Source organism: Lemur catta, chromosome 13, assembly GCF_020740605.2.
Source record: "Lemur catta isolate mLemCat1 chromosome 13, mLemCat1.pri, whole genome shotgun sequence".
Taxonomy (NCBI): domain Eukaryota; kingdom Metazoa; phylum Chordata; class Mammalia; order Primates; family Lemuridae; genus Lemur; species Lemur catta.
In genome coordinates, this window is record NC_059140.1 from 41,799,588 (window position 1) to 41,826,222 (window position 26,635).

The window sequence follows — 26,635 nt, forward strand, 5'->3', positions numbered from 1 at the left end:
AAGTGAGACAAAAAAAGGATAATGAAATAGAGTGAAAATGATGGGAAAGATGCCATACAGATGAGAATGATAGGAAAAAAAGGAAATAGAGGAAAAAAGACAAAAGAAAAATCTTTAAAAGTGGAAGACAGAGGCTTCAATGGGAGAGGCAGAGTGAAATGTTCACAACACTCCTCAGTGTTGGGTTCTGAGATTAAATGCCTATGGCTGCCATAGCCAATTGACAGCACTAGTCGTGACAAGGGATAAGTCCCATTCCCGAGCAAAGGCACAGCCTCTCAGCTATGTCTGTGAGCCAACAGAGAAGCTCAGTTGCACCTGTGGTCCAGGTTTCCTGCTGCCACCCAAGCCTTGAGCCATGGTGTCATTTGAGAAGCTTCAGGAATGGGACAGGTTTCTCTAGGCTAATGGGGTTGAGGCTAAGGTGTATCATGCTTAACTAGGAGCTCCTCTGCTCCTTACCAAGTAGGAATCCAGCCCCACACAGAGGAGTGGATAATCTTCAGCTTCAGTGACCACACAACATAGCAAACAAAACGTGCCTGCAACTTTTACTTTGATAGCAGAGGCGGAGTGAGTACTCAGCTGGTCAACATAGGAGAATAAGCTAAAGCAAAGGGTACTTTATAATCCTATTTGAACACCAAGACTCTTCCCTGCCTAATAAAAATCCCCCAATAAGAACTGCCTAAGGAGTGTGGCAAATTATCTTCAAGTGTACATTATACTGTCAGTATAGGTGAAATGGTGTTACTTGCAGGGTCAGTTGGTGAGAAAAAAAAGAAAAGTGCTCTCAATTTTTCAGCAACTACTTAAAAACAAATACAGTTAGATTTGGCCCTTATTAATACTATTTTAAATATAAAATAGAATAATGTAAGAGTTCGGCACATTGGTTGTTTTTAATGAATCATATCATGGGCCATACTTTGCATAATGTTGTGACTGCATTATGAGAGAATTGACATCATTTTTATACTCATTCTTCCTATCTCTGGACACAGTATGTCTCACCATGTAGTTAGAGTGTCTTTAATAAACCTTCAATAATTTTATCAGTATTTCTAAAAAGGTCTTATACACTGTTGTCAGATGTATTACTAAGTATCTTATTTTCTTGTTGTTAATATTATATTTTTAAATACATTTTCTATTTTTGAGTAAAGTAAAGGTGAATTATTGCTTTCTGAATAATTATCATTTATCCCACAACTTTTCTTAACTCCCTTATTCATTCTAGTATTCTGCAGATTCTCCTGCATTCTCCTGTGTCTAATCGTATCATCAATAATAACGGCAGATTTTTTTCTTTTTTTATTAATTTTTCTTTCTTTTCTTCTATTTTGGTCTTGTTGAGCTGGATGAGACTCCAGTTTAAGTCATGACAGTGGGCATCTTGCCCTATATTTTCAAATATTAAGGGACTGCTTTTAATTTCTCCTATAATGTGTCATGTTTATTATGGGTTCTTTGAACAACTTATTATTATCAGGATAAGGAAATTACTCTTATTCCAAGTTTGCTAAGGTTAGTTATCAAATAAAGAGTTGTTAAATTTTGTCCATTTTTTCTGCATCCACTAAAGTAATCATATTATTTTTTTCTTTTAATCTTTAATGTGGTAAAGTATATTTAAATAAATGCATTGCTGGGATTGGATTACTCTACTTAAAAGAAAGCTTACATTTATGAGGACAAAGGAGATTGATATGTAATTTTCCTTTCTCATATTATACTTTTCTGAGATAGGGATCAAGTTCCACATGAACTCATAACACAGGGTTAGGGAGCTTTCTTTTGGTGTTTCCTGGAACAGTTGGATAGGCTAGGGATGATCAGATTCATGGATATTTGGTAGAATTTGTACAATAGTGTGGGCAATGCTTGGTGTTCATATGTATATACACATGTGTTAAGAGGTTACTATTCAGGTACATTATATTTTACACGAGCCAGTTTTGATAAGTTATATTTTATCCAGGAAATTATCCATTCACTCAAGTATGCAGATTTACCAACACAAAAGTATTGATAGTATTTTTTTATTATTTTTCTATCTAGGCTGCATATGCAGATAGGCTGCTCTTTTTTGCTTTTAATATTGTTTTTTCTCTATTTTTTAAAATCTCACAGAAGATTTTTCTATTTTATTAGCTTTCCAAAAAAATGAACCTTTGATTTGGTGCTTCTAAGGCATTAAGTATTTTCTCACTAATTTCTGGTCTTTTGTTTCCTCTCTTCTTTTTTTTTTTTTCTTTTTTTCAGCTGTATTTTTTCTGTCTTCTTGTATTGGCCATGTAATTTATTAATTTTCATTCTAATAATAACCTTTAAAACTAAAACTTTCATTATTTCTTTGGTCGATACCTACAAATTTTGATGTATGATTTTTTTAATGTTTAAATTCTAAGTATTTCCTAATTTACAACATTATAAATATACATATATATGTACTTATGTATTTTTTGTGTGTCAATGTCCAAACGTATGGGTTTTTTTCCAGATATTTTCATTATGAATTTATAATTTGTGTTTTAATCCAAAAACATAGTCACCAAAAGTATGTCATGATTTCCAATTTGGAAAAGGCCAAAATGCTGGCTATGGTTTCTCTTTGGTTCTAGTCCAAACATTATACCTCTGTTATATTTCTGAAAGGAAACAGAAGAATCCTGTATTCTTCTGCAGAAGTGGTGAAGGAGCTGGGATGTGCAAGTGATGTGGTAATGCCCTCCAAAGAAAAATCACTCCTTTAGGTCACCTTGTGTGCAAACTCTCTCTCCTTTCTTCTCTCGGGATGGTCCTGATTCCGTGTTCATCAGAGTCAGCCATTAACTGGTTACAATTCTTAAAAGCATTCATCTTTGCCCACTAACTTCAGGGTAGCAAATGCTCTAGGATATTTCTTATCCAGATGAAAAGCTACTTTTCCCTTTTAAGCAAGCTGTACATTATATGGTCAGCATTTGTGAAATGGTGTTACCAGCAGCATCAGCTGGGGAGGAAAAAAAAAAGTGCCCTCAATTTTTCAGTAACTACATTAAAATGGATATAACCTTGATTTGTAGACAATGAAGGGCTGAAGTCCCCAAAGAAGGATCACTTAGTTTTTAAAAATACCAAAGCCTATTTTTATTTCCTCTCCTCATGAAGGAAACATTCTATCATCATGTAGTTGGGCAGGAAAGTTTGTATTTGTTTTGTTTTGTTTTAGTGCTGGCAATTATTTTAGACATCAGCCAAAGCTCTTGTTTAACAAATGAGGAAACTGAGTCCCAGAAAGGTCTAGGAATTTGTCCCCAATCATACTTGTCCCTGGAAAAGCTGGAAATGGAATCCTATGTTTCTCCTCCCTCTTTCTCACCACACTCCTCATTTGAATGTTCTGCTCTTTGTAAAGCTTCTAACTAAATATGGGAAGATTTTTTCTTTCCACAGTTCAAAATTTAGCTTGTCAGTATCCTGATGAGCTACAAACTTGGCAGAGTTGTGAATCCTGCAAAAGAGTAGGGGGCGGGAATTTTCCATACTTCTTGGATAATCAAAGGCTGAAATGAATGACATATGCTATTGCTAGAGATCCTCAGATCTTGGCAATGTGATGTTAAATGTTTCCATTTTTTTGTTAGAACATGAAGCAGGCTTCTTTACTCAATGGCAGCAAATATCAGATCTGATGTGAGATCAACACATGGGTCCTCAGCAGCTGGTAGAGATAAGAGAGAAGGCTATCAAAAGAACATCCAATAATGACAAAATTCAACACAATTGAAGTGCATGCTGAGGGAAGCCAGTAAAATATCAAACCTAATTAATCTCAGCCATCTGAGACTATCTCTTTAGACATAATAAAAGCCTGTGGGATCTTCTACTTGAGCTGTTCAGTTCACTGCTTTTTTGCTGGGCTATGGCGGGACCATAGACTATGGCAGTAGAGAGAAGAGAGGCTGGGATCAGGCAGAGGGCGGCTCCATCAGGCCTTGGATATCATGCTAAGAGCATCCAAGGGCCATTAAGCAATGAGAAGCCACTAATGGGTTTTAAGTAGAGAAGTAATTTAATTAGATTTGAATTTTTAAAGCAATCACTCTGGCCAAAGTGTGGATAATCAATTAGTGGTATGCAAGAACAGAGGCCGAAAAATCAGTTGGGAAACTATTAAAATTCTCCAAAATGAAAAGGTGAATAGGGTCTGATCTGAGGCCCAGAACTGAAGAGAGAACTGAGAAGTTAGGTTTGGGAAATGTTAAGGAAGTGAGGTTTGAACATAGAGGATGAAAGAGCAGGGTGAGTAAGAAACTCAAGTTTGGCACTGAGATACCTGGTGGATGGACGTGCTACTCATCAATCTATGAAAAATGGTAGGAGCATGTTTAAGAGGAAAAATAAGGGTGTATCTCCAGCCCTGTTGAGTTTTACTTACTTTGGTCTGCAATGATGGAGAAGAAGCAATCTGAAGGTGTGCATCTGGGAGTGCTGAGCACATCAGCCGGTGAAATGGGGGAAGGGCTAAGACTTCTCAGAAAGCATGTGCTGGGGGAAAAGGGCTGGGACAGAACCCTCGCAAACAAGGAAGGAAGGTGGGAAAGTGAAGTCCACGCCAGGAAGCTGGAACGTCAGAGAGGTAAAGGGAGAAACAGAGAGAGTGATCTTCTAGAAACCAAATGATGAGGGAGTTTCAGAAACAGTTTTATTAAATACCTCAGAGAACTCAAGCAAAACAGGCACTACAGACTGATGACTTATATGGTGGGCTGAGGACTTAGAAGGAGTGTTCTTAAACAGAGAGGATGGGTGGCTCAAGGGCAGAAGTAATGAGAGTAATAAACTAAACAAAGGTGGTGAGAGCAATGAACTTTTGGGATGAGCCAGAATGGGCAAGAAAAAAGATTGTGAGGGGGCTCTGAGTTGATGTTGAAGCCCACAAATTTGTGGTGGCAAGAGGAAATTGAATACAATTGATATAGGATGTGAAGATGATTGATTGACACATAGAGTCTTTGTTCCAAGGAGCAAGTTCACCCATATGGTGGTTAGAATAACTTTTTGTCAGATAGAGTTCCTCTTTTCCCCTGGACTATGCTGAATAAATGCTAACAAGTTATACTAATGAATTCTGAACTGTCCAATTACTATTTATATTCATTACCAAAATGACTCTTATCCCATGGTGAACATGTCACAATACAATAAAGTGTTCTATTGACTGGACTTCAGCAACATGCTGATCCCACCAGCAACTCAGTTGCAAACCATTGCCCACTATGAGTTATTTTACAGATAACTAAGTCATCCAATTGCTGTTCATTTAGAGTCATGTTCATAGAGTGATCCTTCCCTGATCTTGAGATACAAAAATCTTGGAGTTGCACTCTGTCTAGAACAACCATTCTGTCTGGGCAGAAACCTCTTTTGAGGGTGAGGAGTGGAATGACACAGGGAGGCAGCTTATGCCATAAGCACTACTGAAGCCAGTTGTAATGGTGCATGCCTGTTGTCCCAGTTACTTGGGAGGCTAAGGCAGGAGGATCATTTGGGCCCAGGAGTTCAAGGCTTCAGTGAGCTATGATCATGCCACTGTACTCCAGCCTGGGCAACAGACTAAGACCCTGTCTCTAAAACAAACAGACATTCTATAAAAAAGACATCTGCACTCAAATGTTTATAGCAGCACAATTCACAATTGCAAAGATGTGGAAACAGCCCAAGTGCCCATCTATTAATACATGAGTGGATTAATAAAATGTGGTATATGTATACCATGGAGTACTACTCAGCCACAAAAAACAATGGCGATCTAGCACCTCTTGTATTATCCTGGATAGAGCTGGAGCCCATTCTCCTAAGTCAAGTATCACAAGAATGAAAAAACAAACACCACACATAATCACCATCAAATTGGTATTAATTGATCAAGATTTATGTGCATATACAGTAGTAACATTCATCGGCGGGGGGAAGAGAGGGGAAGGGTATATTCACACCTAATGGATGTGGTGCGCATCATTTGGGGGATGGACACTCTTGAAGCTCTGAGTTAGGCAGGGCAAAGACAATATATGTAACCTAAACATTTGCACCTCCATAATATGCTGAAATAAATAAATAAATAAACAAAACAAAGCAAAGCACTATACTTGCATGGGGAGTGAGCTGGGGGGAGCTCTGTGTCTTTCCGTGGATACTCACTTTTCTTTTTCTTCTCAACTTTAACCTCCATCTTCTTCTCTCTGATTCTCTCCATCTCCAATATAATTTTTCCTTGTGTTGCAAAGAGACACTTTGAAGTTGTAGGCTAAATGATCTCATGGAATGGTTATGATTCTTTCTCTTTGATGACGACTTTTCTTCCCAGGATCTCACTGAGATTGACCTCATCGTGAGAAATGAACATCATTTTGTTGCATGTATAATTTGGAACTGTGAAGCCTCCCTTGTTACTGCTCTGCTCAGACAGGGCTGCCATACATAACCCCGTCACGATCATTCATCCTCTCAGTCAGTGAGCTTCCACCACTTCAAATGCATGAAGATAACAGTCTATGTGCACACAGAATTGCCATAGGGGATCTATTGTGAGGTGGGAAGGGGGTTGCTCAATGATTAGTACATCCTAAGAAGCTTTCGTACAAAGTGAAAACTATCAAATCATCAAAAAATATTTACCATAACTTATTTAAAATCTTGGCTTACATATAGTTCTGTACATAGGTAGACACACATAGATGATTGAATCAATGATGATTTTGGATCATTATCATGAGAAATATTAAAAACCTATTAAAGTAATGTTACAGAGCAAACAGTTTTCCAAAATATTTATTACATCTTTTCATATACTCTTAAAGAGAGCTAGATGCTCTGTGGGATTATTTTTGGCCTTTAATTCACAGTAATTCTTTTTAGAAATGTTAAAGATATTAATTCAGTACCTTAAAACTTGTGCATAGTTCATGGACTTTTCTTCTTCAGTCTTTTGCCCAAATAGGGGTGTGGCCTGGAATTTCCCTTTATGACACTGAGACCTGAGCTGTGGCTCCCCTTTTACCTCTCACACACAACCCCAAAGCCACATAAACTCGTCATTTATCCCCAGGACACAACTTAGTGTGTGTTTGTTTGTGAATCGATCTGTAATAAGCCCGCAGGAGCTCAGCAGTATAAAATTTGAAATAAATAACACCCGTGGCCAAGAGTTGTCCACAAAATGAACTTCACCCTGCTATTTTCATAAACCTCCAACCCCCACCTGCTGACTTCAAATCTCTTGCAGCTTCAGGAGAGCCAGATGTTCTTCCCCCTGTGTACTCAAAACCACCACTCGGAGCCCCGGGAAAGTGAAAAGGGAACATACTTCGTTGTCCACTGCCAAGGGCTCTCCACCAGGATCCAGAAGCCTGGGAATTCTACCCTGGGGAAAGAAAGCAGGAGCTTCCCAGCCAGATTCACCTCCCACCATGGGAGGTTGTTTTTAATTGTTCTTTGAAGAGCCTTTCCAAGTTTTTAAAAGCCTTGTCCGCCCACTCAGGGCAGGCTTTGCTGGACTCTGGGAGCAGTCATGGTTTCTTCCCTGCTCTCCGTCACGGGCACCGAAGCTTTGAGAAGAGGCTCTTTTTTTCCATTTTCTTCTAGTGACAGTACCCAGCCAACTTCAGATGCTGTGGTGACAGCTGAGATCTTCTCTATGGCAAGTGTTTAGCTGCGATTCACTTATTATTTTCAAAATATCCCTGGAGAATTTGTGTAAAGGACATCCTTTCCCTTCTGTATTAGTAGTGAGCATGCTTTAAGTAGCTTTGGAGTAAACATGTCCATTCAAGTTGGTGAAATATCAACCCAAGTAGCCATTCTGATGAAAAGTGGTAACTGGTCCCTGACACTCTTTTCTCACCCTTTTATTTAAATTCAATTATAGTTCAATAGCTGGGACCTGTACCTAGCATTGTGTTAAGGTCTTAGCATGCATTAGCACCTTCAATCCCACCAAAATCCTATGATACCATTTTGTATCCCCATTTTTCCAATATGGAAACTGAGGTTCACATAGTTGGAAATGGCAGGGCTGAGATTTAAAATCTGATCTATCCAAATCCGAAATCTGTAGTCTTTATCACTGTGCTCTATACCTCCCCAGAATTCCATAGTAGAACATAGAAGAGCCCCATAGGTGCATCCATGGATCTATTATTTCAATTAATGGACTGCTAATCTAAATAAATTTATTTAGATTAGAAGTTGGGTTTTACAGCTTACGTACAGCACTGAAGGTAAAAATGGGCTTGGCTACAAGAGAAAACCTATTTATTTATTTTTCATTTTACCTTTCATTTTGAAAGAATGTCAGACTTTCAAAAAAGTTGTGAAAACAGTACACAGAGTTCCTATAAACCCTTCTCATAGCTTTCCCAAATGTTAATGTCTTATGTAACCATAGCACAACCAGAAAAATTATGACATTAACATTGGCAATAATACTATTAACTAATGTACAAGTCTAATTCAAATTTCATCAACTGTCCTACTAATGTTCTTTTTCAGGTCAGGAGTCAAGTTCCCAAATTGCATTTAGTGGTCATGGTTGCTTAGTGTCTGAGCACTCTAAGAATCTGAGTGTCTTAGTCTCCAGAACCATGAGAAATAGATTTCTGTTCATTATAAATTACCCAGTCTCAGGTATTTTGTTATAACAGCACAAAACAAACTCAGATAGTGCTGGCCAGTTATTTGATAAAATGTTTCTCAATTTGAATTTGCCTGATGTTGTTTCATGATTCAAGTTATTATGGCAAGAATTCTATAGAAGTGATGTATCCTTCTTAGTACATAAGATCAGGAGGTACCTGATGTTGATATATTTCTTTGATGGTGATGTTAACTTTGATCACTTGGTTAAAGTGATGTCTGCCAGATTCTCCACTATAAAGTTACTATTTTTCCCATTGCAATTAATAAGTATTCTTTAAACTTAAACCCTCTTGCACTGATTCATGTTATATCATTTATTCTCTTTGGGCCCCAGTGTCCTCATGTATTAAATGGGGTTAGTAATCACTGCTCTACATATTGATCAGTGTTGTTGTGGGGTACAAATAACATAATATATGTAAAAAATTATGAAGTTATATAATGCACCAAGCTAACATTTTGAATCAAATATATAATTAGAAGCCACAGGTTGATATTCAGCATTTATATTATATGATTTCAGACTTTCATTGAAATCACTTAAAAGGGAGATTTAGGATTAGTCTATAGTCAGCCATGCAAGGGAATTTCTGTGCTGTGACTTACTCTCACAGACCTCCCAGAAGAGACCAAATCTTCTTTGAGGTTTTTAGGGTTTCTGCTAGTCTGAGGTTCCCTGGACCTTTCATTTAAATTAATAAACATAAAGGAGAAATCACAGTATGTATTGTGATTTGGGCTTACCCTACACAATGTAACACTGTAATTTCTCTTTAATTTTATAAATGTAATAAGCATGTACTGATTCATTAACACAGGAGTACAAAGCAGTCGTGTTCTTTTATATTCCCAGCGAGCATCCACATGACTTGTTAATGGGAAGTCTAGCATCTCACTCTAGAGACCTCTCCTGGAAAGCATTTCCCTCCCACACACATACAGACCCTTTTTAAGTTTAAGTTTGAAAAGCTTGAGGCTGACTCAGTCCCAAGAGGCAATGAGTTTGATCTTGCACTACTGCACTGCATTTTGCACCCACTGAATGTTATTGTTAAAACAAGCTCTGCACCATGCCATGGAAACATCTCAATCCTGCAAGGCCACCCACATCCCCAAACCAAAGAGTGCCCCATGTTCAAATGCTCAGGCTTTGTTTCCAAACCACAACAATATGCCAGGATATCTGGATCCTAAGGTAATTCCCATCTGAGCCACATTTTTTTTTCCTAAACCACCATTCATCTGGTATAGACCAAGGGTCACCACCCCACATACCACATTCTTTTTGGCATGTTCCTCTTTGAAGCTCTCGGTGTCCTTTCTGCAGACTTTGGTCTAACCATCCCAGTCCTCCTCCAGAAGGGAGCAAGAGCTGGAGCCCCTTCGTCTCAAAAGTCCATAGCTTCTTTATGCAAATTTATCAGACTCCTTTCTAGTGACCAGATAGGCTAAGAGATACGGTGAGGAGCAAGCCTTGGTCATGTCACAAAAGATTCCTATCATACTCTTCCCCCAGGTAAAGACTGCCCAGTAGTCATTCTATACTTATTTAACTAAAAAAAAAATAAAAATAAAAAAATAAAAGGAAGCAGTCTCTGGTCCTTATGACACAAATATGTATAATTAAATGTCCAAGCTTTGGATACATGTGAATATAAAATAAGGTCATATTTCCTTTGAAAGTTCCCAGAATGATAGGTTGGGTCCTACCTACTTGTTTTCCATGAATTATTTGACTTCCAATTGTCTCTGGGCTATTTCTGAGAGGAGAAAATGGTGCTGTCACACTTAAGTGAAGGTCCCTCTTAATCTTCTTTAGGCATTTACTCAGCACGCTGCACTTTGCTGCCTCCATGCTGAGAAGCCCGTCAGATGCTCTGTGGCCTGGGCACAGCTCTTCTCTCCCAATGACCCCCCACACCACCAGTCCTGTGGCCTCTTAGAGGGGACACTGCTCCTTCCCTCAAGCAAAGGAGAGACCAGGTGGTAACTATTAATAAGGCTTTACTGAAAGTTTCTGGAAAATAAAAGGGACTATTCACATACAGAATCAATCCCAAGTTCTACTGGACGCGCTCTCAAGTTACGCTGGCGAGCCCTCAGCTCCAAGGCCGGCACGCCATTCTTCAGGGAGTCCCTAAAGGATACCTCTTTGTCTTCTTCCAGTTTGGTACCATCTGGAAAAGGATGGGCAACCACTCTTCAGCAAGTGTGCCCTCTAGTATGTCTACTTTGTTTGGATTCCATGAAGTTTCAGAGAAAGGAGAGAAAAACCACACCCTCTGTCCCAAACCTAACAGTCTAAAGCCCATGATCCTGAGTTCTTATGGTTCCAAGGTTGCCCCTTCCCAGGATGATGGACAGTGGATTATCCACTACTTTTGGGGGAAACCACAACTCCCACCCGTAGAAATGTGGTCTGGTCTTATTGCTTCACCCGTATGTGGCACTCTAATACAATTCCCAAATCTGGCTTATTTAGCTTTAAATAGTCAGCAATCTTTCAGTTCAGGTTGCATACCACAAAATTTCTTTTCTATTCCAGGATAAGGTAAAAAGATCTCACTGAAATGGCTCCAACTTTCCCACGGATTGGGAGATCTCAGACCCCAAAAAAAAAAAAAATTCACTCTTCAAGGCCACTCAATAATAAACAGGCTAGAAAAGTCTAATTTGGCTCAGAGAAAAGAAGCACTGGCCCCCAAGGTAGTAACTGCTAAAACATACACTAAATTTGCATGAACAGAGAACTAAGCTTCTTAGTTTGAAACATTTGAATGTAATTTATTTCACTATATTCAAGTTTTCCCTTAAGAACTAGGTTGAACTTCTGTCTTGTCTTTTACATTAAAAAAATGCCTATTATGAAGTTGCTGCCAGTTTGCTATATAAATTTGAGCTTCTATCTCTAGAGATAGAACATGGCTTGTAACTTTTAAATGAAATAATAGTTTTCCTCCACATCTATGTTCATTAAGATTTTTAAATCTTAATTTTCATCAAAGGACTGCATTCTACATAGAAAGAGAGTACAGCAGGCCCTTATCCTGGCCTCACAGTGACCATGGTCACCCCTGTCCATGCATTTGCTCAAGCTGCCCTCTGGCTGGTTGACCACCTGGAAGCCCTGTCTACACTCTACCTAGTGCCGTCAGGCACAGAGAAGGCTCCCAAGATCCCAAGCATCCTGCCACACCTTGGCAGGATTGAGAAGCACTCCAAGTGTTAGGATGCAGACTGAAGGATGTCTGCAGTGGAAAAGGAGGTTCAGAGTCAATCCAGTATAGTCAACCCACTGCAAAGCAGAGGAGAGATGGCCCTTCTCTACAGCTTTAGTTTCTTCATCGCAATTTAAAAGGTCTGGGTGATGATCTATATGGCTCCTCCAAATTCTGAAACTCTATGGTGCTGTAATATGCTTAGTGAAATTTCATGGGACTGTGCAGTCATGAAAAAGCTTTGGGAAACTAGACTTTGGGCTTGTTTGGGGACCAGTTCTGTGGAAAACACTGGTTTCTGGCCATAGGAAGATAGCCATGGCTTTACCAAACCTAGGACACACTAACACATAGGCATAGCATGTGCATGATGGACCCTTTGGGACAAACTAGACTTGAACAATATCATAATTATCTTCCTGCATCTTTAGATCTCCAAGAAGCTTAAAGTACTTTTAAAGGTAGTTTATTTTGACATAATTAATAAGAAATATGTTTTCCTTTTTTACCGTGGTATTTAAAACTTGGTGCAATAAGTTACTAAGTATTGGGTTCTCTTCAGTTAATATTACATCCTCAAAATCTCACTCAACAGCATTAAGAAGAAAGTTTAGTACATGTAATATACCAACTTCCTGGCCTTAAAGAAAAAAAAAAACAGCACTTGCAGAAAAGCTAATGAAAAGACTGATTCTCTTTCCAGTGACTATTTTATATGTGGAATACTGTATTGCATCGGAAGGAAATTACATGGTTAAGACAGACAATTTTGTCTGGGGGAAAATTATGACTTGTCTTTCATATTTATAAATAGCAAATAAAAGTGAAATAGTCTCCTTCCTATTCTCCACTTTCCCTCGTGATGCTCATCCTATTCGGAGGCATTTCCTAAATGCTGCTTGTCCCCTTCGGAATGTCTGTCCCACCACTCTGCCTGCCGAGACCATCCTTCAGTAAACTGCTTCAGCATTACTCATTCATTGAACCTTCCCCAACTCAACTCTACCATATCTTTTCATTATTCTGTGAACTTCTAGCATGCTAAACTCAATACTAGATAATTTAACAATACATTGCTTTTTTGACTTCCATTAATTTGATCTTGTCAGCTGAACTATAAACTTGAAGCTAAGAATTAAATCTTCTGCCTCTGTATAACCCATAGCACCTCACACAGTGCTTAGCAATAGAAGGTGCTCTATAAAAATCCTTGATTGACTCAGTGAGAAAGACTATATTTAACACAGACAGGCTCAGACACACGTCCTTTGCTATACCACGACTGAACTAATACCAGCCTAGTTAAGCATGTTAAAGAAGAGAAATGCATGGAAACTAAAAATTCCCTGTGGGCAACCAGAAAGCTAATTAGCTAACAGAGTACGGCATTTGTTTTGTTTTGTTTCCAGAGAATTCTTGCACTGCTGCTTAAGCTAGCCAAATCTGTTCAGAAAACTTAGGTCCATTTTGGAGGATATAGGTTTATTTGAAGATCTCCAGATCACTCTTAAAATGTGATTTCGGACTACGTCAAAAATACTGAGTTTCTCTTATGGCTCAAGACAACTATGGAAATGGGGGAGCAGAAGAAATAAGTAAAATTCAGAATTTCTGAAAAATGTATTGGGCTAAGAGGACCTGCGGGTGTTATTATGGGCTTTCTGATTTGACTCAGCTCCAAAGCTTTGAAGGAGTAGTGTGGAATTCAGAGACCAGGCTGCGGCCAGTAAATGCAAATGCAAATGCAGAGGAATCTGAAAAAATAAAGGGGTTTGGTAGTCTTCTAGAATCTAGACTGAGGATAGAATGATAAGCTAGGTGCTTTCCTCAGCTGGCATCTCCAGACAAACAAGGGTGTATTTTAAAGTAGTGCCGAAGTAACAAGACAATCTAGAAAATTATATATATATTAGTAGCTGTATGTGTGCTACTAAAATTCATGCAGATAAAGGAAGTTGTATATCTTGACAATGAGTTTCTAGTATTCTCCAATATTTGGAAAATATCACACTAGAAAATGCTTTGGAAAAAAATGTTGTCTATTGGTTTGCAAATCCATTCCTAAAATTATCACCGTGCGCCGGTTTCAATTTACTACCACATTATCTGGACTCTGAAGAGCGGAAACTTGAAAATTATTTTAGCCATCCACTCCATACAGCGCTGCTTTCAATAAGATCATTTTTGTGTTTCCAGTGCAAAATGATTCAAAGCAAAGAGATCTTTCTTTCAGAAGATTTCCATATAGGACTGGTAGTTTGTTCCTGCCTCATGTTTTATACATGAAGCTGCTGCATAAAAAATTTTCTGTCAAATGAACAAGTTCAATAGGAAATTAAAGACTTATTTTCTTCAGAGAGAAAAGTGTATGACAGTTGTTATAAATAAATACGCAAATGTACTTCCCATTGCCAAGATTTCCCAAAGAAAGCTTCAGTTTACTCAAACAATAGACTAGCTCCTAGATCTTCCACCTACAGGAACTTGTGGTCTTTGGTAAATATTAGCAGAGCAGGCCTATTCACAAAAGCTGCATACCTGACCATCTGATCTCAAACACACAATGTACCCTCTCACTTCTGGGAAAGACCAGTCGAAATTTTTTTTATAGGTTGGACATAAAGAGAATGAACAGAGGTTCCACTTGCATTTGTCCCCTTGTCCACTGGCAGCTAGTTTAGTAAATGCCATTCATTGGCAATGCATGGTGGAAACCAGCTAATAAGAAAAGAAATTTAAAGTTTTCTTTTCATATATGTTCTTAACTTACACACATAATTATTACTGTAACCATTGATATCATTTATTTAGCCACTAGTACTTCCCCAAAAGTCTACTTTTATAAAACTATTTGGCCTTGTAGATATCAATCAGGGCTAATTATGTCTTTCTTTATTACTGAAAATCATGCCTTATCTCTTGCTGTAAGAAAAAGTTTTACATTTTTAATACATTTATATTTTTAAGATATATATATTTATGTATAAATATATACATATTTATGTGTCACATATATATTTATGTCAGTAATTGGTTCATGTATGTGTCTAATGTATACTAAAATCTTTTATATTTATCATTTAAAAATACCTAGAACATGTACTGAATGTCTTCCTAAGGACAAATTACTATATAATGATTGCAAAGACTTGACTAATATTTTTCTGCTTTATGTTTTGAAGCACATCTGATAGCTATTGCTAATCCTATTATCTTGGCTATAGTGAAGATGATAAGTAGAATTTTTAAAGCATCTACCTGGAGAAATTAGGGCAAATTACTTTATAGAACATACATGTATTCATGTCCATGCCTTCCAATAGGGTTCACTAAACATCTTTATATTTTGTTATTTCTCTTGGCCATATGTGCTTGGTACCCTCCACATTGATCATCTATGGGCATATCTTTCTCAATTTATAAATGAAGGTGTCATCCAGGAATGGCTCTTTGGCAAAGAAATAAACCCAGTGAATGTTTGACTGGCAGGCTCATTCAATTATAACTCCTGGTAGGTTAAAGCTTCAAATAAACATTTTGTGAACACATGGAGCATTTGGGAGAACTATAACATTCAAACTTGCTCACAGTTTTTCCTTGGGCTATCCAAATAAGAAAAGAAGTCTGTATTTTTCAGGCAGTAAGGCTGAAAACAGCGTAAGGAAGTATGATTCAGGTCAATGAGATAATTGAAGAAATGTCATGACAACCAAAACTAAAATGAGCAGTTTCACATTTGCATGTGCCAGTTTCTTCTCAGCAAATCTTTCTGGTTGCTTTTTGTTCCTATTAGACAGGATAATGTGGCTGCAAATTATATCCAACTGAAAGAAGATTGACTCACCCTCAGCAGGTATTGTGGGAGCAAACAAACCTTTAAATGACAACATTCAGAAGAATAGCTGAGAACCAAGCAAAACACACCCATGCATGCACACGCATATACACATACATTAATTTTTCTCTCCCATTTCTACTGTGGCAGTGCATGGAGATCATTTTAAAACTTTTAAAATAAAAAAGTTCCTGTTAACTTCATACCATTCTAGGTTTTCATGATTTCTTCATATATACACACACACACACACACACACACACACACACACACCACAGTGCAAAATGATTCTAAAGGCCTTGGCATCATCCCCTTATGACTCAAATGTTCCCCAGGGCAATGATACCAACAGACGGTACCCCTTCCAGCTGGTCATGGGCATCACAGTATTGAAAAGTGTATGCATAATACTATTATGAGTCCTTCCTTGAGTCGGACATCCAGGTACACTTTTGCTGAGTCCTCTGTAGATATAATACATGAAAATAGACACCCTGTTCTTTGCATGCCTGTCCTCCTGTGCCTTAACAGATTGGGAGGTTGACTTCAGTGAGGTCTCGGTACCACGTGTCCCAGTGAACTGGGAAATGGGGCATTATCCTCTGGAAGAGGTTTATGCAGGTGGCTTTCTAGGTGAATCTCTGGGACTCCTGTTAAGGAGGGAATTGCTTTCTTCCCTCAACTGTTGGCATCTCACATGGCCATTCATCAGCTCCATGCAAGTAAGTCATCACTAGTTTATACACTTTCTTCATTGCCTGTTGCTGAACCAAGCAGAATGAATGGATTGGTGCCTTTGCTGACTTCATGGCACAAAGCCCCACAAAAGCAGAACAACTTCTCACCAGCGCAAGAGTGTCCCAAAAGATACCCACTTTGTTCAATACACTTGTAAATTTATTCTGAAATATATACAAAAATGCTCCATTGAAAGAAAATCTCCCAAAATACATTTTTTATGTAAGATAATGCTCCCAAGTCATAAGTGGCAAAATCTCCTGAAAGTCCTAGAGAAAATTATTCTTGAGACCTCTATCCTCTCAAGTTACCATAGTAATAAAATCTCAACCTACTAAGGTAACTTTCTAAACAGGTCAGAGCTTGAAATCCTATGTTGTAAACCTCTAACTACAAAGAAAAGCATACATTTATTTACTGGAGTTCAAACTATAGAAATCTGACAGCTTTAAGGACTTTAAAAGATACTGAATCAACTTCTATAAAAGGAAAACAGTCTTGACAATTTTAATTCTTATAGCATTACAACCAAAGAGAGTATTTGGTGATTTATGAAGGGCATGTTTCTGGGCTAGGTTTCGGAATTTTTGCATGGAAGTTGAATTTGTGCTCAGAATGCTTGCATCTTCAAACACCCATGAGTTTGGCTGTAGGTGCATGCAGCATTTGGTCTGGAAACATATGAAAGAAATACTGCTATGCCATAGGAACATGATTGAACTGTCAGTTCACTTTGATACATAGATTCAATGTTCTAAGTTATTTTATACGTGCTATTCATGTGTATCTGTATTAGAGGCATCTGTTCACTGCTTTAGAAGCTCCTGGAAAGTAGATATTATCTCCATGTAGCTGTCAGCAATTAATAAACAAACACTGAAGGCAACAAGGCTTTTAATTTTTATTTAATGCTGAGTGGCTTAATTCAATATCTCCTCAATTCTATTTGATCTCAAGTATATTGTGTATGAACTGAATAAACAAAAGATAATGAATGAATGAAGTCAAATGTAGCATAGACAATGTTTCTGGAATGGCTACTTAAGTCATCCTCTTCAAAAAATAGGAGCAAAAAAAAAAAAGAGAGAGAAAACATGATTTCTGAAATCAAAAAGTAGAATCTAATTTGAGAAGGTAAATATACGCGTGTGATTCATTCAGAGATGGATTACAAAGCGGCATGTGAGCAAGTATGAGATTGTGTAGTAGACACTGAGCATTCAATTGTTAAAGAGATGATGAGTAGGGAGATAACCATCAGCCCTGGACAAGTGGCTGTCCCTCCCCACTCCCTAAGCTCCCCCTTTCATTTCAACATTCCTCTTACCTGGGAACTTGCTCTCCAGGTGCTCCATCACTTGTTGAACCCATACAAGAGAGATCTATGGGATCCAAGATTTTCCCTTGTATCCCCTTTGAAACCAAACTGTGTTTTATTAAATATTTCTTCTTGGACCAAAGTGTCAACTACGCCATAATAACCTAAAGCAGAGGGCGAAGATGAGTTTGGTAGGTCAAATGACCTTTTGGTGCCTCTCAAATCATGGTATACTGTCAACCTTCTTTCCTGCCTGCTGACTCCTTTGTAATCAGTAGAAAGTTCAGAGAACAGAGAAAAGTAAGAGGTCCCTTTCTAAAAGAACTGTGTGTATATAGGAGGCATAGGAGAAACCATGATGCTCCAACCTTTGGGGATTTGTTGAGAAGAGGGAGGACCCTTTGCGCCTTTGGCACAAAATTTAAGTGGGCAACAGAAACCACAATAATCAAGATAGATAATATTTTAATGCAATATTTTTTAAATAAAAAGTTATGCAACAATATCCATGAAGGAAAGAATATCAAAATTTTTAATAAAGGCAGAATCACTATTGTTGATTTTTCTTACTGTCTCAAGCTCCAATATGGCTTGGCATGGCAAGGTTACTAATCCTATCTTTCAAAAAAAATGTGTTTTGTTCATCATGGATTTGTTTGCATCAATTTTAACTTTAAAAATGTTTCATTAAAATATTATTTATCTTGATTATTCACATTTTTGTTTCCCCTTTAAATTTTGCATGTGAGGTAAGTGACTCATTCAACTTACCCTTGGATCCGTCCTGCTACAAGACCCTTGTTGATAAAAAGGAAAAGAAGGAACAAAAATTGGTGAGAAGAGGGATAAGAGGATTCGTATAATTTCCAATAATGTCAGAACATTAAAATTGAGTTTTCCTGGAATGAAACAGTGAGAAAAAGCTACAAAGAAAATAATAGGTCAGGGATATAGTGATATACTTAGGAATTCTCATAGCCACAAGAGGGCATCCATTAAAAGTTGGAGAGAATATGCAATGCAAGAGAGTATGAAAAGAAAAGAACAGAGGACTAAGGACTACTCTGAGGAGTCACCAATAGTTCTAAATGGCAGATCTGTCTCTAGTGGAGCATCATATCCAAAGCATGACACCTTTTAAAACAGTGGTTCTTCAACTTGCACATGCATCTCAATCTCTTGGAGGGTTTTTTGAAATGCAGATTACAGGGCCTAAGCCCAGGATTCTGCTTCAGTAGATTTGGACTAGAGCCTGAGAATTTGCATGTCTAACAAGTTCTCAAGAGATATTGATCCTCCTTATCCAAGGACCATACCATGAGAACCCCTGGGCTAGAATAAATCAGACTCTTTACAACAGAGTGGTTTATTTAAAAATGTATGTAGTAGAATACATTATGGAGAAAGCAAATTGTACCATTTCTTACTACCACAAACTCTTCAAGAAGAAACAGAAGTAATTATTCCACCTACCCTCTAAGACCAGATAGTAAAGGCAATGAATAAAGAAAGCTAGTTGGAGTAAGGTAAGAGAGTGGTGGGGATTGCAGACTGGAGATTATATTCCCAGTCTAAAGGTATTGAAGTTTAATTAAAACAAAATAAATCACTATGTAAGACAAGCAACTTCTACCTTTGACATTCTGAGCCCATAAGGAATATTAAAATGGATTGCCTGAAAAAGAAAGGGTTTGGAGGTCTGATAATTTAAAATTTGATCAGGAGAGCAACCATGTTCCTGGGAAATTAGTTTGATTCTTGGAAGAAGGATTTTGCACAAGTGACAAAAATTGGAGCCCATTAAAATGTAGCCCCTTACTGCTGGAAAGACTGAGAACTTTCTCCTTTGACCTAGGAAGCTTTGGTGAGGGTCCCCACGACACTCGTGGCTGGAAAAATTGGAACCACCTGGGAGCTGCCTGTATTTGAACAAGTCATTAAAACACAGGTATGGCAGCCACAAGCAAACAGACATTGAGGAATGGTTCCTGTCCTCCATGTGCCTGTATCCCACAAATCTTGGGGTCCTTATATAGCCCAAGGAAGGGAAAGAGAGCTCTGAGAATCACTGAGTTTGGGCTTCTCATCAATCCTGGAAAATAAAATGCTCAAGCTGTATTTAATGTAATTTAGCAAATGGGGAGATGTGACATTTCTTGCATTCCAAGTGTTATGGAGCAACGCATAGTTTTTTCGGTTAGAGAAGACAATTTGATAGCAGAGCAGCCTAAGCTGTAGCACTGGCTTGACAACTGTTGGTTTACAGAGTAATATATGGAACCCAATCTGTCTCCCCCCTACTCTGAGAATTTGCTGAGAAGCCATCAGTTCCATTCCTGCTTCCTTCAGCATGAGGTGGTACAACCTGTTTTCCACATTGCAAAGGGTGAGTCAGCTGAGAATTATATAACAGTTATAACTGCATGCCAAGCAAGTTACCAAAAAGAGATCTATCTCATGGTTAGACATGGGTGCCTGATTGGATCTCAGGATAAATTAGTTTCCAAGCAGGCTGCTTGAGCTCCATTTTTAGCCTTATAAACCATGGAACAGGGAGAGATTCAGAAGATGATAAAATGACCAATAAACTGAAATAATTTAGCAGTAGCAGGAGCTCAGAACAAGAGATATGCAGGTGCTATGGTCTGAATATTTGTATCCTCCCAAATTTTACATGTTGAAATCTAATCACCAATGTGATGATATTAGGAGATGGGGACCACAGGGAACTGACTAGATTTTGTGGGCAGAGCTCTCATGAAGGGGATGAGTACCCTTATAATGAATCTCCAGAGAGCTGCCTCTCCCCTTCTGCCTGGTGAAGACACAGCCAGAAGGTATGAACCAGGAAATGGGCCTCCACCAGACACTGAATCTGCTGGCACCTTGATCTTGGACTTCCCAGCCTCCAAACTATGAGAAATAAATTTCTATTGTTTCTAAGCTGCCCAGTTTATGGCGTTTTGTTATAGCAGCCTGAACTGACTAAGAGAGCAGCAGGTAAGCAGTAAGCCATCTCTACCCTCTGGAATAGGGGTCTGCAAACTGTGCCTATGGGCCAAATCTGACCCACCATCTATTTCTGTAAATAAAGAACATGGAACACATCCATGCCCATTTGTTTACATGTTTCCTATGGCTGCTTTTGCACTTCAATGGCAGAGTTGAGTAGTTGTGACAGAGACTGTATGGAAAAAATTAATTATCTTTGCTCTAGGAATGAAGAGAAAACTCAGAGGTTCCCAATTTGCTAAATTTACCTGGATATTGGTGGGGTCAGAGTACCTCAGTGATGTCTGATCATAGTGATATTGGTGGACAGACTGACAGAAAATATCAATATATCTGACCTGGTGAAATCTGGACATAGAGTCCCCATCTTATGGTGCCTTTTAAAATTGTTTTTAAGGTTCCAACTTTAATAATTGGTCCCAAACGTCAGACCTTTCCATTCCTCTAGCTGGAATCCAAGTTGGCTGAATTACTGCCATGGTCTGACCATAGCTGTTTCATAAAATAACACTTTGCTTTCTGGCCCTGCCTGGCATTACAGGCCCTGCCTGGCATTACAGATAAAATCAAGAAATTGGCAAGTTTGTCCTCCCAGTTCCATGCCCTTTCTTTCTTTGGAAACATCTTCTCAATTGCGGTATCCTAGTGTCCTCATACTCTCTCCCTATCAAAACCTGCCCTTATAAGACAAAATCTGAAACTCACTCAAGTAAAATACAAATAACATATCAAAATCCTAGAAGCATCAGCAAATAAGTGGGTTGAACAAATTTTTCTTTCATTCTCTCTCTTTTTGGTTTATGGATGATATAGAAAAAAATAACACCAGGCATGTTAATAGCTTCTACCTCTCCAGGAGCCATCTCCTCTGTGCCTAACCCAAGAACCCCTACATGAAAATCACCCAGAATGGTGAATTTTCTCAAATATTTAAGGAGGAAATAAAACTATTCCCATTCAAATTTATTTAGAAACTAAAGGAGGAGAGAACACATCCCAACTCATTCTGTGAGGTCAATATTACCCAAACACATCATGAAATTAAAACTATAAGAAAATGTCCCTCATGAACATAGATGCAAAAATCTTTATTACCAAACCAAATCAAGCAATATATAAAAATATGTATATATATACCCATTTACCAAGAAATGAAAGGTTGATTCAACATCTGAAAATCAATTAAAGTAATACATCATAATAATAGAATAAAAGACAAACCTACATGATCCTCTGTGCAGATGCAGCAAAATCGTTTGACAAGATCCAACACCTGTTGATAATAAAAACTCTCAACAAATTAGGAATAGAAGAGAAATTCCTCAATCTGTTAATGAATATGTAAAAAACCAAAACACCTGAGCACTAACATCGTACTTGATATTGAAAGACTGAATGTTTTTCCCCTAAGATAAGGAACAAGTAAGGATGTCCCCTCTCACAACTTCAATTCAACATTGTAGAGGAGCTTCTACCCAGTGCTATAAAACAGGAATAAAAAATTAAAGGCATGCAAACTGGAAAAGAAAAAGTAAAGCTATCTTTTTTGGCAGACAACATGGTCCTAAATGTAGACAATTATAAGAAATATACAAAACAAAACAAAAAACTTCTAGAACTAATGAGTAGGTTTAGCAAGTTTGCAGGATACAAGATTAATAAACAAAAAAAAAATCAATTATATGTCTAAATTTTAGACACTAGGCTACTGCAATTGAGAAATGTTTCCAAAGAAAGAAAGGGTATGGAACTGGGAGGACAAACTTGTCAATTTTTATGTTCTGATTAGCAATAATCAGAAACTAAAATTAAGAAAATTATTCCATTCCCAATGGCATCAAAAATAGCGAAACACTTAAGAATGAATTTCACAAAACATATGCTCATGGTCATGAGAGAACTTTCTGGATTGATGGAAATGGTTTAAAACGTGTACAACTATGTAAATTTACTGAAAATTACCAAACTGTGCACTTACAGTGATAAATTTTATGCTATGTCAATTATAACTCAAGAGGAGGCAATAAAAGATTACGTGGCAAAAAATGTAAGGGAAAAGTATTTTAGAGTCAATTAATAAATAAAATATTATTTTATTTTATTTTTTCTGGTCTATGTTTGTAGTATTTGTCAGCAGTAGAATGTTTTCTTTCTAAATAAATGTTTGCCCTGTTTTTATTTATAATTTATATTGTTTTTCTTGAGAGATCCCTAAACTCATGTAAATTGGGGTCTTATAAAATCTACTTTTGCACCTATCCTTGCTCCTTAGTCTCTTTTTCTAGACAGAACCACTTTTACAAGTTTATTATATAGCCTTCCAGAAATAGTCTAATTGAATAATGATGACATAATCCATACTGATAACATAATAGATAATACAGATTTTCTACATACTAGACAGTGCTCTAAGTACTTTCCACTTATTAAATCACTCAGTCCTCACAGCAACCCTATGAGATAGGTACTATTTTTATCCCATTCTTTAAATGAGGACACTGAGGCACCAGCAGGTATAGTAACTTTCCTATCATAAGTTTCAAACCTAGGCAATCTAGCGGCAGAGTCTATTCTTAACTACCGCATAAAATTGCCTTTCAATACATCTAATACATAGGTGTGTGTAGAGGGGGTAGTTAAAGCATAGAGCTCTGGTGGGGTTTTTTTGTTGTTTTTTTTTTTACACGTCCTATCCACACTTTTCTTCACAGCTTTCTAATGTTCAACAATACATATTGGAGACAGGATGTATTGTATTGTGCCACACAATTTTCTGGGCACACTGCAACATGAAAATGTAAGGACCCTCATTCAAAAATTATTAAGAACACGCACGGAGAGGGCAACAGCAGAGCATTAAGCCAAGCTTAGAAACCTTTCAGATGTAGGCCCTGTGTGACCACCCATGCCTGCATGTGCATGAAGTCAGCCCTTCACGGAGATCAGAGAACTCAGTACGTTTGCCTCTAACTCTTGTCACAGTTGCATCTGCTTCCCACCCACTGATCATTAGCTGGTCATAGAATTAGATGCTATCTTCACGCCACAATCTAGGGACATGCCAACATTTTCGTGATGGCTGTCAACTTATCAGAGGAGAGGCAAGGAGCAACCTACACAGCTCCTGCTGTTTACTAAGAGTGAAAACAAGAGTCTGGGTGCATAAATATATGAGCTATGAGTAGAAATCTAGCGATTAGAAATCTTTAGTCTGTAGCTGCCTTGCCTCTCATCTTTTTCTTTACTTTTTAGCAAGGTAATTGAGGTCACCAATATTGACAAGATTAACAAAACTAGCACTAAATGCTTCTTTGCCATCCCTTCTCCCCAATAAAACCTATTCCAACTACAGTTATCCTATACTTTCAAGTAAAATTGATTAAGCTCCTTTACTCAAACGGCACTGAAAAGCTAGATGGCTAGACGCTTTGCAGCATCTCATATCATTGGGATTTTTTCCTGCCTTTACAGGGAAAAGCAGGAACCATGTTAGGAGCTTGGGCTCAGCTTTCTGCCACTGTCGAGATTAGCAGTGATGCACCAAGTCGAAGACCTTCCCCTGGCTTTTCTGCCCTGCTGATGGGAGATTATTTTCATCCCCTGTGCATTTCCCAGCTGACGACCTATAGTGACTTGGGGAATGAATTTGACAACTTGTTTACAAGCCAATTGAACAAATAGCTGACAAGAGGGTTGATGCTATAACTAGAGTGACTGCAAAGCATGAGGCACTGGCCAGGCAGAGAAAATCCACTTCAGAGTCATCCAAAAGATTACAGGCAAAAAACAAACAAACAAAAACACAGCCGAGAGGAAAATTTCCAGAACATTTCCATTTAGAAGCACGATGAGACTTGTTGACTAAGGTAGCGGCGTTATCTAGGGCATGCATTTGACGATCTGGCACAGGTGACGAAACTAACAAACACACACAAGAAACTAGCACATTATCTGTAAAGTGGTTGTGATTGAACACTTCATGTCATCAAGGGAATAGAGGCAATGAAAGAAAAGCCTTATTTCTCTGCAAAGAAAAGAATTTCTGTCAGAAAGGGACTAGGAAATAAAAGAGAAAAATGTCTTAAGAGAGATCACTATGCGTTCGGTAAAGTACATGTTGTAAAAGGAAAAGGGAAAAGCAGCTTGATTCTGAAACTCTATTCAGTGTAATTTTGTGTAAGCTGTTCTCTAAGGAGAGAGACTGAACACTAATCAACCAGCATCTCCTTCCAGATGGCTCTAACTGTGCCTTCATCTGTTTTTTAAGAGAGGGTGGGGATGATTCCTTACTATGAGGAAAGGCACATGTTGAGATTTGATCAAAGGATTTTGCCAATACATATTTATAACTTGAAGAGCACTCTCAGAAGGGTTTGTAAGGGTTTTCCCTTTACCCATTCTCTGCCTGGCATTTGCTGGCTCGTGCTAGCAGAGATGATGACATGCTTCAGCAGAATCCTGGTTCGTGAGTGGCTATACGAATGGCAAGTCCACAGATTTTTTTACAAGAGACCCTTAATCGATATTTGTTGAATGAATGAAAATAGAGACCACATCCCCATATCCAAAAGGTATACCAGTTGACGAAGTAGAAACTAAAGGAGGAAGGCTAGGTAGGTTTGCTTCAGCTAAAGGCAAGGAGCCCGAGTTCCATCGTGTCTACATACACCAGGATGACGGGAATGTAGATGCAAGAGTTGATTCTGTGGCACTTCCAGTTTCATGAACAATTTCAGCCATTTTTCTTATAAATACGGTAACAGGGCTTTATCTAAAACAAGGCCACTGTGCCAACAGTGAAGTTGCAATTGCTGAGAAGGTTCTGGAAGGTAGGATGCTCGAGAAAGGGTTCCTGGCTATTGCACTTATTCATTCATTCATTTTCTTTACCTATCCAAGTATTTATTGAGCACCTGCTAAGTCCCAGTCATTATACGAAGATCCTGAGGACATACAGGTGACTAAATTAACATACCCTGCCCGCCACCTCAAGTTTACAATCTAGGGGGGATAATTCAATTGCAATAGTGTTTGATGACAGCTATGCTGCCATTCCTACAGGAGTACATTTTGAAGGATACTTATCCAGACCTGGGGAGTTATAAAGTACTCTCACAGAAGGAAGAAAAAAGCATGGCCCTGAAAAATAAGTATGACCTACCCAGGCGTAAGATGAGGAAGAACATTCCAGTGAAAGGGAACAGCATTTGCAAAAGGCCAAAGGCAGGTCGAGGGAGAGGCATGTGGGGAGCTAATCTGAGTTCATGATGACTGGGAGTAGAGCTGGGGGTGGGGAGAGGGGAGGATGGGGTTGGAAGGGTGGAGAGGACAACAAGAAGTCACCATTCTCTTTTATACTTGGATAGGGATCTCCATTTAATTGAATTAAATTCTACAAACTTGGACTTGGATCCAGAAATACCAGGCTCAGCAGGAAGCTGTCTTTGCCCCCAAGCAGCCTGAGTCAGTAGCAAACTCTCAGGATCCAGGATCTATGTCAAATCACAGAACACATAATCCATGAGATGGGAGATGTCCCACAATGATATCGAGCACTGATTCAGAAATGCTGATTTGCAAAGGAAGCATAATTTCATTTTTTCACGTATGTGATTTTAGCTGTGATATGGCAGTGTGTATGTGTATATGTTTAAAACACACTTAGAGAGATTCTTTAATTCCTTGCATTCTACCAATATTAAGAAAAATTAGTTGGACGTGGTGGCGCATGCCTGTAGTCCCAGCTACTCTGGAGGCTGAGGCAGGAGGATTGCTCGAGCCCAGGAGTTTGAGATTGCAGTGAGCTATGATAATGCCACTGCACTGTAG

The 26,635-nt window shown here is 38.3% G+C and overlaps 1 long non-coding RNA gene across 1 annotated transcript in view; it reads right to left on the bottom strand.

The window, feature by feature from the left end:
• Positions 1-3,650: 3,650 nt before the first annotated feature.
• The window catches only part of LOC123648867, a 34,227-nt gene continuing 11,242 nt past the window's right edge, over positions 3,651-26,635 (bottom strand). Inside the window, exon 3 of the long non-coding RNA XR_006738810.1 lies at positions 3,651-3,706. This is a non-coding gene — a long non-coding RNA (uncharacterized LOC123648867). The remainder of the gene's footprint in view (positions 3,707-26,635) is intronic.